Source organism: Bombus huntii, chromosome 17 (assembly GCF_024542735.1).
Source record: "Bombus huntii isolate Logan2020A chromosome 17, iyBomHunt1.1, whole genome shotgun sequence".
Lineage (NCBI taxonomy): Eukaryota > Metazoa > Arthropoda > Insecta > Hymenoptera > Apidae > Bombus > Bombus huntii.
Window position 1 is genome coordinate 2,940,130 of NC_066254.1, and position 13,708 is coordinate 2,953,837.

Genomic DNA, 13,708 nt, shown 5'->3' on the forward strand with positions numbered 1-13,708 from the left:
TTCCGGCGGAGAAGAAGACAGACGGAAAGAACAGGCAGAAAAAGTTGGCCAATCGTACAGTATAAATAACGTCCGGCGCGCGCAAGAACGACGCGAGCGAGGGCGTTTTTACGCGCGGTTCTGCCAAGACGCAAAGGAAAAGAAAAGAAAGCGAAACAAAACGGAAGAGTAGGCGAGCTAAGTCGAAACGCGTATACAGTGGCGTGCAAAAGTTTTCGGTTACGTAGACTTTTCCCTCTCTTTTCTCTTTAATTTCAGTATCATTTGTTATATGTTATACTGTATATATATATACAGGGTGTCCCAGAACCAATAGCACAACCGAGGAGCGCTAGGATCTACGTGAAAAGATATGTGTGAAATGTAGAATATGTTTTTTACGTTTGAGACTTCGTTGTTGAGAAAACCGAGCTTGGAAATTTGATTGCTATACGTAAATTTGGATAGTTGGCGATTTGATAGATTGTGAGATCAGCTGCGAAGATATTTTTCCATTTGAGGCTTCGTTTTCGAGAAAACAGAGTTTCATCGTGTTTACTCAACAATTTTATTTCCTTCCAGTTAAAAAATATCCACGTTTGAATTTTATTTGGAGATCTGTCGGATGCAGTTGATGACCGAGTTTGGATACAAGTTTTTGAGAGGTGAGTTGAATGGCGACTTCTCAGCGAAGAAACCTTAAAAAATACCACTTTTGTACAACTTGTCATTAAACGCATTTGTTTATTCCCAGCATCCAAGGGAAATTTATTATATTCTTATTTTAGTTTATTTTCTTTCTAGTATTATTATTATTTTTCTGTCAAAATACCTACGTGCCGAATATGAAGGAGCACGTTGAGTGTACGCAACATGCAACATGTCAATGATGCTGCCACTGATGATGATGGTAGAGGATTATATTCATTCCATAGTGAGGATTACAATAGACGGAATAATAGTGAAAAATAGGTGCGATGTATTCGCTGTTTTCGTTGGGATCATGAAGAATGTGCTGCAGGTTCGTGGTGTAGGAAACCTGTAGGAAACAAAGAAAATGAATGTGATATAATACAAGCTAAAAATTGCAACATATCTGTTCCTTCTTTATTTATATAAATATCCATTTTTCATAGAAGAAGCAAAGTTTCCTGAGATTTCTTTACAAATTTCCTAGGTGTTGCATAGCAGGTGTTACATAACCTAAGTGTAGCGTTTCTTAAACTCGCAGCATTTCACATTTTCTGTTACTCTAGGACCCTTCAACTTTTCCATAGTTAACAATCAACGTACGAGCGTCTATTAATTTTGTCGCGTGTTAACGTCGCGTTATTCTCGCCGCAAGGAAAGCATGTTGCTCTATTTACGATGTTTCTCAGATCAGCTGTTCCATGTTAGGTTAGGTTACCCTACAGCGACTCACCAAAGTGTTCCAGCGCCCTTTAAAATAGAATAACCGCTCGAAAATTCGACCAAACGACTCGATTCTTCTTACAACTTCCAAGGTCTACTTCACCAGACGACGTGTAAACGAAATTCGGGAAAAATCGCAATCGGAGTGCGAATAAAATAACAGAGGCCGCTCCTCGCAACTCTTCTTCCCGAGTCTCGAACGAAACTGCAAAGAAAAAAAGATTCTGTAAATTCAGGTCGCTTGCACGTAATATGCAGCGTTTTATTCGTCCTTCCTCTATTTCAGCCTGCGCTTTTTTCACCTTCCACCTTTCGAGCAAGACGCGCGCGTGCACGATCGTTGAACCAGAAGAAAAAGGACTCACGATGGATGATGGTAGCGAGCGAAAGGCAGGAAAGAGAGCAACGATAGGAGAGAGGAGAATCGAAGTGAGAGTGGAGCGGTGAATCAGAGGGGAGCTAGAGAAAGGAGAGCTAGAGAAAGGAGAGAAAGAAGAGAACGGAGCGAGCCAAGAGCAGAGGCAGCGAAGGAGAGACGGAGAGAAGGTCAGAGAGGCGACACAACGCGTGTGGTCCACCCTGTGTTGAACGACGAGCAGGTCGAGACCAGGACGACGACAGCATCTTATCCGAGACCTCCGGATCGATCGATCAATGGCGAGATCGATGCCTTCTCGGGCCAGACCGATCGAGTACTTACTTACGTGGCACGCTCGGCCGCACAAGTATTTTTCACCCTGCAGGCGGCGACGACCACGAACGACCACGTGCATCGTTCAGTCTCGACAAACCATATCGTACGCGATATTGGAATTGGTCTGCTGGAAAAATGCCTTTTTTCTCTCACTTTTTCTTCATTCGGGTTTTTGCCCACGAGAATTTCGGATGACTGTGCACCGTGTAGGCTGCACATCGTTTAAGCTACGAGAGTGAGAGAGGCAATGGTGCGGTAAAAGTGAAACTAAGGTCGTTGCTGCACGACCAAGTTTCTCGGTACCGTTGGAAATTATGTGCCGTCGTGTTATTTGCAAAGAAGCATGTCAATACCATCCAATGACAAAATCCGCAATCACTTAGTTGCCAAGCCAATACGTAGTTTGTAAACTGAAGATTCCTTGTAAACGACACTGTAAATGGAAAAATTGAAAAATCTTATTTTTTTTTATAGGGACACACCGTGGTACAGAATTTAAGAGAAATTTTGCATTTGTAAATAATTACTAATTTTACTGTATAACAGAATGTTTTATTATTATTATTATTTAATTTGTACTTTACAATTTGTCCAGCTGGACATTTGGTAAATGTAAGAGAATGCAAGTGCCATATGCGATACACATGTTGCAACACACGCACGCTGAATATCACCAATTTAATAACAATTCTTACTCGCCACATTATAAACTATATTTTTGTAATAAAGATAAAAAGAACATATGGGAAAAAGTGTATCTTTTGTTTTTGTACATGTCGCGTGGGGACAAACAGGATTGTTGCTTGCAGTGTCTGCAAATTTGAACCAATGGCACATTCGGTTTTCTATATTTTCAACTTTTTGTTTGTTCATAATTGCAACATATCAATGCAAAAAGTAGAAAATTTTCTGACGCATCAACAAATAAAATTTCGAAAATCTATCAGAAAACTTGACGTTTTTGGTGATACTTACAGCGTTGTCTACATGATACACTGTAATTAAATTATCATTTAATTTTTACCTGATCGTTGTTGAATGGATTTATCATTTAACGTCGTTAAATGTGAAAGTAGAAACATCATTGAACAAGCTTTCTTAAACTTTTCCCTTTTTGATGAAAGCAACATACATTTGCATATTCCAAACCATTTCACTTTTCTTCCAAACATTTTCCTGTATCCTGTGAGCAGCCCGTAGAACGAGTGGAAAATCGTGGAATCTGCAAGAATCGAAGAGTTAACCACCTGTTGCGACCTGTTTGAAAAAACACTCCACTAACCTCCAAATCGGACAAATTGTGAATGTAAACAACTAAATCAAAAAAAAAAAAAAAAAAAGCTAACCTCACTAAAGAAATAAAACTCGAAGATGGTATCCTGCTGGGAGTAGCCATCCACATGTTAATTATCAATTAAGAAAAATGTACCAAATGTTCAGCTGGGCAAACTGTAAAATACAAATAAAAAATAAAAAAAACCTGTTTGAAAATCGTGTACCTAAAATGTATCGCATTGTTCACGTTACATACAATTTTTCTTATTTGTCCCTTTCATTTCGTCTTGGCCTTCAAATATTCCTAAGCTTACGAATGTATTTTACTTTTCACTTAAATTGTTATTTAAATAGCAAACTGTAACATGACGAGTTGGTAAGTACTGGCGTTTTTTCGTGACGAGTAAACTCGTCGAAAAAGCAGCCTACTGGTTAACGAACAGATTCATAGCGAAAAGGAACGAGGGCCAATATCGCGGTTGAAAAATCACGCAAGAACCGAGGCCGGTGAACGCGGTGCCGGTTATAATACCAAGACGCAGCCGGTCACCTAATGCTAATGCAACTACCATTAGCAAGTAGTGAATCGAATGTAAAGTCGGACGTAAGGTGGGACCACACAGGTCGACGGTAGAGGGTTATACGGGGCCAGCAGATGCAGTGCCCCATAAACAGCGGGGCGGGACCACCCAACGCGCCTCTTCCTTCGTTTCGTTCCTTCGTCTGTTTCCTTAATAACCACGATAGCCGGCCGGTTGCAGCGCGAGAAACGCGTATATAGCTTAGCCACGTGACAGTCCGCGAAAGTGAACGCGTAACGCGCGCGAACCCTCGCCAGGATCACCGTATCTACGCCAATTATCGTAATTTAATGGAACAACGATAACAATTACCGGGAGAAGGGATCGTTTGGTGAACGAGAACGCGTAAATTAAGCCTTCGTGTAGCGTACATTGTGCAGTCTAATGATCTCGTGTCAGTTTTTTTTCCGAGCGGAGAGCCGATCGAGAGAAGACTGAAATCTTATCTACAAAATTCCACTTTGTAGCGATGTCTTTTCTTTTCTTTTTTTGGGACGATTAAATGGACGAAGTTTTGTGTGGCGAGCAGTTTGCTTCTTTGAAAGCGTATCTCTGCGTGTAGTTTTATTGCTGAAAATTACTGAAGTTGGTAAAAACTATAACATTAATTCCCTATAACACTTCGTACAAAGCTGACGAATTGCACCGGTGTCGCATTGAGCTCGATTTTCTTATTGGGTTGGCACTACTTAGTTTCTAACCTAATAATGTCGATCGCGGTGTCGCTTGTTGCCCATGTTCACGCGCGAAACAGGGAAAGAAAGTGAGATTGCAAGGGTCGTAAAGTCATGCCTCATACTGCTTTATGGGGTTCGCGTGTTACCGACCCGTTTTGTTGAATTCCACCGGTCCTCGTCGGATTTCCTCGCTTCGCCTGCTTTCACGACGTTTGTCACGTTGCTGATCGTTGTTGGGATACGTACATAATGCATAATATACGAACGACCCGTGGCGAGGTTTATTCGATGCCTTTGAATTCGCATAATCGCGAGTACCTTCGTTTCAATAATAAACAACTCTCGTTAAATATGCTGAAACGTTTAAACAAGTTGTTGCCAGTTAGACTGGAAAATCACCGATAAGATTTAAGATGCTGTTACAATAATTATATTCTTCTTATAAATTTGAAGATACAAAGAGATCGCAGCAGAGAAATATAAAAATTACATTTTGTTCTTACTCTTGTGGAATATCTAGACATTAAAATGTACTGGCTAATCAGCCACACATTTAACCTAGTTAGACAAATTTACCAAATGCCCTGCTGGACAAACTGTAAAGCAGAAATTAAAATAAAAAAAAACATTTAACCTTCCTCTTGTACGGACAATAAATTAAAAATATATAAAAGCAGTAGATATAAAACAGCACTAGAAAGCTACATACGGAAGATGGAATAACTGCAAGCTTAGAACGCTTCATGGTGTATTAGGAACGAAGAAATTCGAAATTAAATGAAAATTCGACACTAAAGTTCCAGTAGTTTTTTTTTATTATTTAATTTGTACTTTACAATTTGTCCAGCTGGACATTCGGTAAAATTCCAGCAGTGTGGCATAAAAAAAACTTGACTGTCACTACGCATGTGTACGAATATATATATGCGCATTGTCAGTCCGCAATGGCATCTGAATGGAGATGATTATTCACAAATCCCCAGAATAATAATATGCCAAATGTCTTCGTAGACAGTAGAGAAGAAAGATTTTTGTTGATCGTTGGTCCACAATAGCCAATCTTTTCTTCGAATTGTTTACAAGTAGAGTTAACTTTTATGCGAAATCTATTGGTGTCTGTAATGATATGATAAGTCACATTTTCATCTTTTTTCTTTTTTTTTGCCAGAAGTAATCAATTGCAGTAGATTCAATTGTCCTATACTTGTAAAATATATTTACAAAATTTAGATATTCTATTTAGATATCCTAGATATCCTAACCTATTCGAGGAAATCAGCTTCTCGATACAACCGCCGAATGCTACTACGAATTAAATCAATGAACGATTACCTCACTGATAAATTGGGATAAGCGTGCCGTTTGAAAATTCCACTCTTCTATCTTATCTATCAGCAACGTCGAATAAACTCGTTTCTGTTCGATGGAAACGTTAGAAAATCCATATCGCTCCACGGTTAAATTAACAGAGTGGAGCTGTTGCGCGACACAGCTACACAGACTAGACAGACACAAGGGGACATAAATGGCTGTCGAAGAAACGTACTTTACGATTCCTCGGTTCTTCAGATAAAACGAACGATTTTGTGTATTCAGTTGTACCGTGTCACGCATTAATTATGGACGTGACTAAAACCACGTGTGGGAACATTCGAAGTTGGCTACCTGTCTTCAACCCAACACGTGTGCGCTTTCTTAAAGGCCAGCTTCCTATATTGCTGCGTCAGATTGACTCTCGAGAAGAGATAATGATAGCCAGAAGCTACTTTAACGGAGTAACGATGCTTGTTCGTCGGCCGTCTACCTATCGAATGCGGTGACAGCGTCGAGTACGATTTACATCGAAACGCATGGCCGCCGTTCGATGCTCTTTAATATCGTAAAATGGAATTGGAAATATGGAACATGCCGACGCAAAACGAGATGAGCAATAAGTTGGTAACATAGCGGTGAAGCTAGAAAAATTTACCGAATGTCCATATGTACAAATCCGAATGTAAAGTACAAATTAAATAATAAAAAAAAGAACAGCGGTGACCCTTAACCTATTTCACCTCACGGCATGAATAAATTAATTACTAAAATTACTAAAATTCGAAAAATAGATTGTATGTTTATATTTATCATACACGAATCTGTCTATAGTTTCCATTATTAGTTAGAGGACCAGGATCGCCAAATTTCACAATTTTGTATTCGTTTTAAATATTTAACATTGGAACTTATTGTACGTCCATATATGGACTGTTATGTCTTTATTGTATTTTTAATACAATATACCAGCTAATGTATCTTGGAAGATGAAAAACATACAGTAATTTTCCATTCATTATGCTCCCTAACTTTTGTCACTAAGTGCATATAGCTGTGCTGTTTTCCGCTGTAATATTAACTCCAATTCGATATTCCGCAATATGAAATATCTTTCTCGTAATAATAAAGAATGTAAGAAATGGTCAGGTAATAAAAGATGTACTCTTCCATCATTGAGAATTATTATTTCCACGAAACGTATCGATGAAACGTTCGCCTAGATTCTACTGTGTTTCAAATTTTTGTTAAAATATTACAGCAGCAACGTAATTATTGTTTCAGTTCCACCTTTGATATATGACCGTTTTCTTGGAATTCTAGTGCGAAAAATTTTTTTGCGACCTTTCAGACCGAAACTGCTTGTCCTTTTTCAGACTCCTCTTTTCAACCAGCTAGGTTCTATTAATGACCAACGCGGTCTTCTCGTACGACTTGTTTTTCGACTCTCCTCGTTACGAAAATTAAATTTCATCCTATTAATATTCGTTATACGACAGCGAAATTTTAATACCAATTCCATGATTATTTTACTAGAAGGAATGCTTAATTCGAATAGGTGAAATTACGCAAGTCAAGTCATCCGCTATTGTCGTATCTTACAGGCCAAAAATATTTTTCGTTTGAAAATTTAAAGAAAAATTCCACGTTCATCGTTATTTCTTTCGTTCATCTAACTTCATGAAAATTAATCTGATCAATCAATTTCTCAATTTCTGTTAATGCGAGAGTCTACATAAAGTTAGATGAACGAAAGAAATAACGACGAATGTACATTTTTACGTGCATTGTTTGACCGCGTCTTTTAAGGTTAGTTGTCGTATCCTAACCTGTCGATCTTTATCCCACACAACGCCACTCTCATCCTTTAAAAACCTACGAGCGAAACGTTTGATTCATCATCGGGTTCGATCGCTAACGGAATCGACGTATCTTCTTCGGGGCAGTTGCTCGACGAGACTTTATCTTTTTAGGCTTATGGATTAGACGCGTTCACGAAACATGATTTATGCCGGCTTAATAGTTTCACGGCGGTTCCCGGCATTCGGCCAGCCCATAATCCTTTTTATTACCTCAAAGACGTTTCACGGTGACGGGTCTATCTATGTGGAATTCAGGTATCGTGCATCTAAAAAAGCCAAAGCCGGCAATAAAGTGTCCCGAAGAGTTCATAAAAGTCGGCGCTTTCACTGAAAACGCGTTCTCCTGTCCATTGGACAGCCACTGCGGGGCCATTAACTTTAACCTACACGCGATCCACCATTGACTGTATCGTGAACGCAATTTCCAGTGTGTACACGACACCCTTTTTCTTCTTCTTCTTCTCTTCTACTTCTTCTTCTTCTTTCCTTTTTCTCTTTAAGTTCTTTGTTTCTAGTCACGCGCCTGTTATACACTCGTTCCTTTTTGTCTTCTCCCCCTCCTTCCCCCGCCCCGCTCCACTAATTTTTTTTTTCTCTTCCCTTCAGCTTCCCAACTTTTTCTTTTTTCTTTGCTCCCTTTGGAAATCTCGAATTTCTAGGAAAGCAGCAAAGGATTGTGAGTCCTAGGGAGATCCGACCACCCACGTGGAGACGGGGTCTTACACTTTACAGCCTGCTGGAGTGTCCGGATACGGGATATTTTTGGTAACTTTAAACCACAAAATGTAGCACAAGATTATGCAGCGTTCTCATTTTTCCTTTTCTCTCACTTGCGGGACAGAGAGAGAGAGAGAGAGAGAGAGAGAGAGAAACACAGGGTAAACAGTAGCGCAAGGAAGTTGCTTCGACTTACGTGTCTTGATATTGGAGGTCTACGGAGGAAAGAACGTTTTCGATAAGATAATTTTATTTGTAATTTGGCATGTGCTTTGGATTGTACGGAATATAGAAATATGCAAATACGCAGTGGGGAAAATAAAAATAATCTCTTTTCTTATATCCTTATTTGAATTATAGAAGTATGTAAATGTGTAATGGGGAAAATAGAGACTTTTTTGTATAATATATGAGTGTTGTAATGGAGAGTGTAATGGAGAATGTAGAGATCGTTCTTCCAATAATTTATGAATATTGTGTTGGCCTATGTAGAATATACAAATACGTAAATATATAACGAGGGGAGGAGATCATTATTTTTCCCATAACTTATGAATATTATTTTGTATTATGTGAAATACATAGAAGTATACAAAATTAGAAGAGAAGTGTGCAAAATTACACAGTAAAGGAATTTCTTCGATATAAAATATGCTTACTTTTAATATTCCTCTTATTTTTTATTCTCGCCTTGATCTCGTTTTACCCGAACGTGTTAACATTTTCCTGTTGCACAGAAATCGAACAGAACTCGAGGATGAAGGACCAAAGCAAGCCCGAAAAATTTGTAATTCGTAATACATTTTTCACGATTTTTCTTCAAATAAAAATCCTTGTATAACAATTAAGCTTTTAAAGACTAAGAAATAAATTTTCCCAAAGAAACTGCACGATTCCTAAAGCGATACCATCACCAAGAAAATAATTTTCTTGCATTCGTGTTCCAATGGCTGATAAAGCCATGATACAAGAGATACAAGAGATGCAATTCAATTAACTGTTTTTGTTATCATGACAGGCGTGCAATTGGTCGCAAATTGCAGTTCGGTCACGTCGTTTCTATCTAATTATAATCGACGGCTTAAATGTCCAAACCAACCAACGTCTATATCACAGCAAATAATTCGTCGAACGATGTAACGCAACTGCAATTTCTTGCATGACGTTTAACGCCATAGGTCGCGACTGACTCTTAATGGTCGATTGTTTCATGCAAAAAGACGTTCCGTGTCAAGGATCACCATGAGTAATCGACTTCGAAGGATAATCGAGGATTCTTCCTCGGCGCTCCAGTTATTAAATCTGATTCCACTTTTAGCTGAAAGCGAATTCAGGCCTGTCTCTATTCGAAGTTGATAGATTAGTCGCAGGCTCATTAATCACCGTTTAATTAGTCTCGAATTAATTATTGTGTTCGAGCGAGACGCAACAGATCATTTTCGCTAATAGCATGCAGATTAGATGAATCCTAAATGTTGACTCGTGCACAAATAGTTTTTCGGTAATTCTGTGGTTGAAATTATTTGTAATACAGTTTTTGTGACAGAGAATTAGACACGAATTTAATTTCTTTTGATATTGAAGGAATTTCAGTCGAACAATCTTCTGTTCTGGAAATTAAACATTTAGGACGTCAGGTATCTTAATTTTCTTATAATCAACAAATTTCAGTCGAATATGTTTCAAGGTCTGAAGCAGATTTTTTTACAGATTCTGAAACTATCTTCTCACTTGAAGCATTTGAGGTGGACAATTTTCAAGTATTAAACTTATACTTTAAAAAGTATTTTTCAAACTGAGATGAATAACTTTCAAACTTTAAATATGTAGTTCTCTGTAGTAAATCTAGGCGAAGGTATGTTTCCATTGAAAGATTGGAAATATTTTCAAGTTTTAAACGGAGCCTGTAACAAATAATTTAAAGGCTAAAGTATTTTTCAAACAAGAAAATCGAAAGGAAACAATTTTCAAGTTTCGTATACGTCTTTCTATTAGACTAGAAAATCAACACTTTGATGTATTTTTCAGATAACTTTAATTGGTTGTAATTACAATTATAGAAAGGCCCTTGATGATTTCTCTTCGAAGGAATGTGCAGATTTGTAAAATACGTAATTCATTGTTTTAAGATGTTTTTATCATACAATCCATACCGATCAGTGGATGTTCTGTAAGCATTTCTAGCAAATCATTGCAGTGCATCATTACGTGTATACCAAGTAGATTTAACATGAACAAGAATGAAGCGAAGATAATCGATGCCATTGAATTACGAGGCTAATTTAGTCCACAGCTTTTTCTTTGAATTGGTTCTGAAGGTAACGTTGTCTGTAAGCTCCTGACGGGTCGTACTTAGCCTCCAGAAGACTCCATTCTTCCTCTCTATTGTCGATCAGATATTGAGAAAGCTTGTCCGCTATTTCTTTCTGCTTCTCGCTGCATGCTGAGCATCCGTGGGCCAATGCATCGGGCAAGTTTTCTGCAATTTCAATTATAAATCATTGAATTTATTTTTACACGCTAATTCAACTCAACGCCAATTTAAGGGCCAACGTTTTGCGTTAACGTGATATTTCATTAGCGATTTCGGTAAAGACCATAGAAAAGGAGCTTTAATACAGCGATTCAGCTGATCTTTTTGGGCGTGTTTTTAAAAGAGAAGACCTTGAAAGAGGTTCGAACGTTACAACAAAAAGAAAGTTGTACTTCTTACACTGCATCGAGACGAGTATAGGTGTTTAACCAGTTAGCTGTTTTCACAAGTATACTCGCCATGAAGATATGAAAATGGCAATATTTTTTGTTATCAGCAGTATACTCGTCATGCGTAAAACGAGATGAAACAGTCATAGCTTAATTCTACATTATAACAGCCACACATACTCTGTGTCTGATGAGTATGTATACAATAGTACAGTATACAATATAAGTACATAATATAATACAAATTAGAGCGATAATATGATTGAATGTTCAAATCCCAAATTATTTGATATAGTTCCATTATGGACTTCATCGTTAATATTATATAACTAACGCATACTTGATTGGACGATGCTTATATAATCAATCAATTGCTCTCTAGTTATTCGTTACATCACTAAGATTATCTTCTAATGGGTTAGACATGGTGTACCTTGAACGTATTTCTGTTACGACGACAAAATTTCATAGTAATATGAAGATCATTCCTGTCGTATTGTTCTTGCCAATAGAAAGATGACAAAAGACAAGATGAGTTTTGAGTTTAGAAATACTTGCAATTTCTTTCTCTTCCAAACGAAAATCCTGATTTCAAGAAAATTCACTCTAACGAGATCGGATCTTGTCGTAAAAGTGTTCCTGGCACAAAAGGCTAACACACAGCTTCCTAAAAAGAAGACAAAAGGTAGAGATAACAAACTTCCTTACAATCAAGAATTTCAGCTGCAATGATGCGAGCAGAAATAAATTCTATACACGAGTAATTGTAACACGCATGGGTCCTTTTTCTTAGATGGCAAAGGACGCGTAACCGATTTAATGCGCGGCCTTGTACCTCAGGAATAGTAACGACGCTCATAAAATTGCGGTCGACCGTGAAACGACAACGTTCTGAACATCACTGGAATATGCATACGAGCGCACGGACATATCGTAATTGACTCGTCCGACATTTCTCTGAGCGAAGGTGCCTTGTAACGACCTTTGCGATGATGCTCTAAACGACACCGCCATAGTTTTTCTTCTTCCTCCTGGCGCTCAGCCGTAACCTCTTGTACGCGTTGTTTGTGTTTCTTTGTTTTCACTCGTTGGATGTTCGGTGGTTACGCCAGGCTATGACACATGATAAGTAGTCTTTAATTGGAGTCATTGGATGATTGTGTTAAACATGTGGAGGGTAAGGGGAAGAACCATGGAATGCCACTAAGTAACGACTTTATTATATTTAGATAATCGCGTTTTAATATGTTAGTGCACTACCGAGGGACCAAGGTCCATTGAGTTTAACTGTATTGTTCATAGCATGGACTCTAATATTGCATGGGAAGGCCAGTCAGATCATTTTGATTCATTACTGAATTAACAAAAATTATTGCTTTCATTTGATGTGTATTTTTTCTTATAAGTGTCCTTTTGTAATTTAAAGTAATGGTGAATTAATGGCATATTCTATGGCACTGAAACTCTAATTGGGATGAGAGAGAAGATTATTAGAGAAAGATGTGATTGTTTTATATTTTCCTAATTTCTTCCTTCAGACTGAATATTAATACTGGAACCAAATACATAATGTCTGCTTGTATTGTTATCTAAATAAATAATATCCAATCATCTTATCAGTATCTAGAAAAACGTTCAAGTAGCCATGAAGCTAAGCGTAATCAGCACAGACATACAACAAGGAAAAAAGTTAAATGAAAATTTGATGATTTGGAAAGTTGAATGAAAAAGTTGAAAATTGACATAGTGCAACCAGAAAGCTATGAAAAGGAAGATAAGTTAAATTCTATAAACTTCATAATAGCGAAGTTAGTTCAGGAAGAATCACTGAGCAATAACACAAATGTAATTAAATAGTAAGTAGGAAAATACATTGTACTGTAGCATATTGGTACCATAGTTAAATTATGCACATATAAATTATATTAAAACTAAGATAGAGGGATTAAACTACATGTACATCTAATAATAATAGGCTGTAAAGATAGAACAACTATTCCTAGGATTAGGATGCGTGTACATGTAACAAGTAAATCACTACGCTAAGCCAAAGAACCTCCTTGTGATAGACGTACAGTCTGACTAAATAAAGTATTCTTACATTATTATAATAATGTTTACAAGCGGTGAAAATAGAAAGAATGGAGACATTTCTTGTCCTATTCCATGAAGAAGATTAGTCATTGCCTGTTTCTACTCCAAAGTTTTTACGCTCACTACACATTTTATTTATAATTCTTCACTATTCAACAGTTTTATAGCATCGAAATGCCACAAACAAAATGTAGTAGAACATGAAATAAAAATAATACAATAAAATGTATTTCATTGTTTAAATAAATACGAACCACCCCCATAAATACATAAATAATAAATTATCTAAATAGAACAACAAACTATAATCGACTTATCACGCAAAACAACAATCATTCTCGATATATATATAAAACGGAAATTTTTACATAGGAAAAATCTCACTTTTAAGTTCAGCCGCGT

The 13,708-nt window shown here is 37.4% G+C and overlaps 1 long non-coding RNA gene across 1 annotated transcript; it reads right to left on the reverse strand.

Annotated features, from left to right (window-relative positions):
• Positions 1-562: 562 nt before the first annotated feature.
• On the reverse strand, positions 563-10,790 carry LOC126874954 (uncharacterized). Its single transcript, XR_007693137.1, has 4 exons — positions 3,618-10,790; positions 3,433-3,535; positions 3,111-3,308; positions 563-2,519 (listed from the first exon to the last, which is right to left on the reverse strand). It is a non-coding gene; the product is annotated as an uncharacterized LOC126874954 (long non-coding RNA).
• Between the last annotated feature and the right edge of the window lie 2,918 nt (positions 10,791-13,708).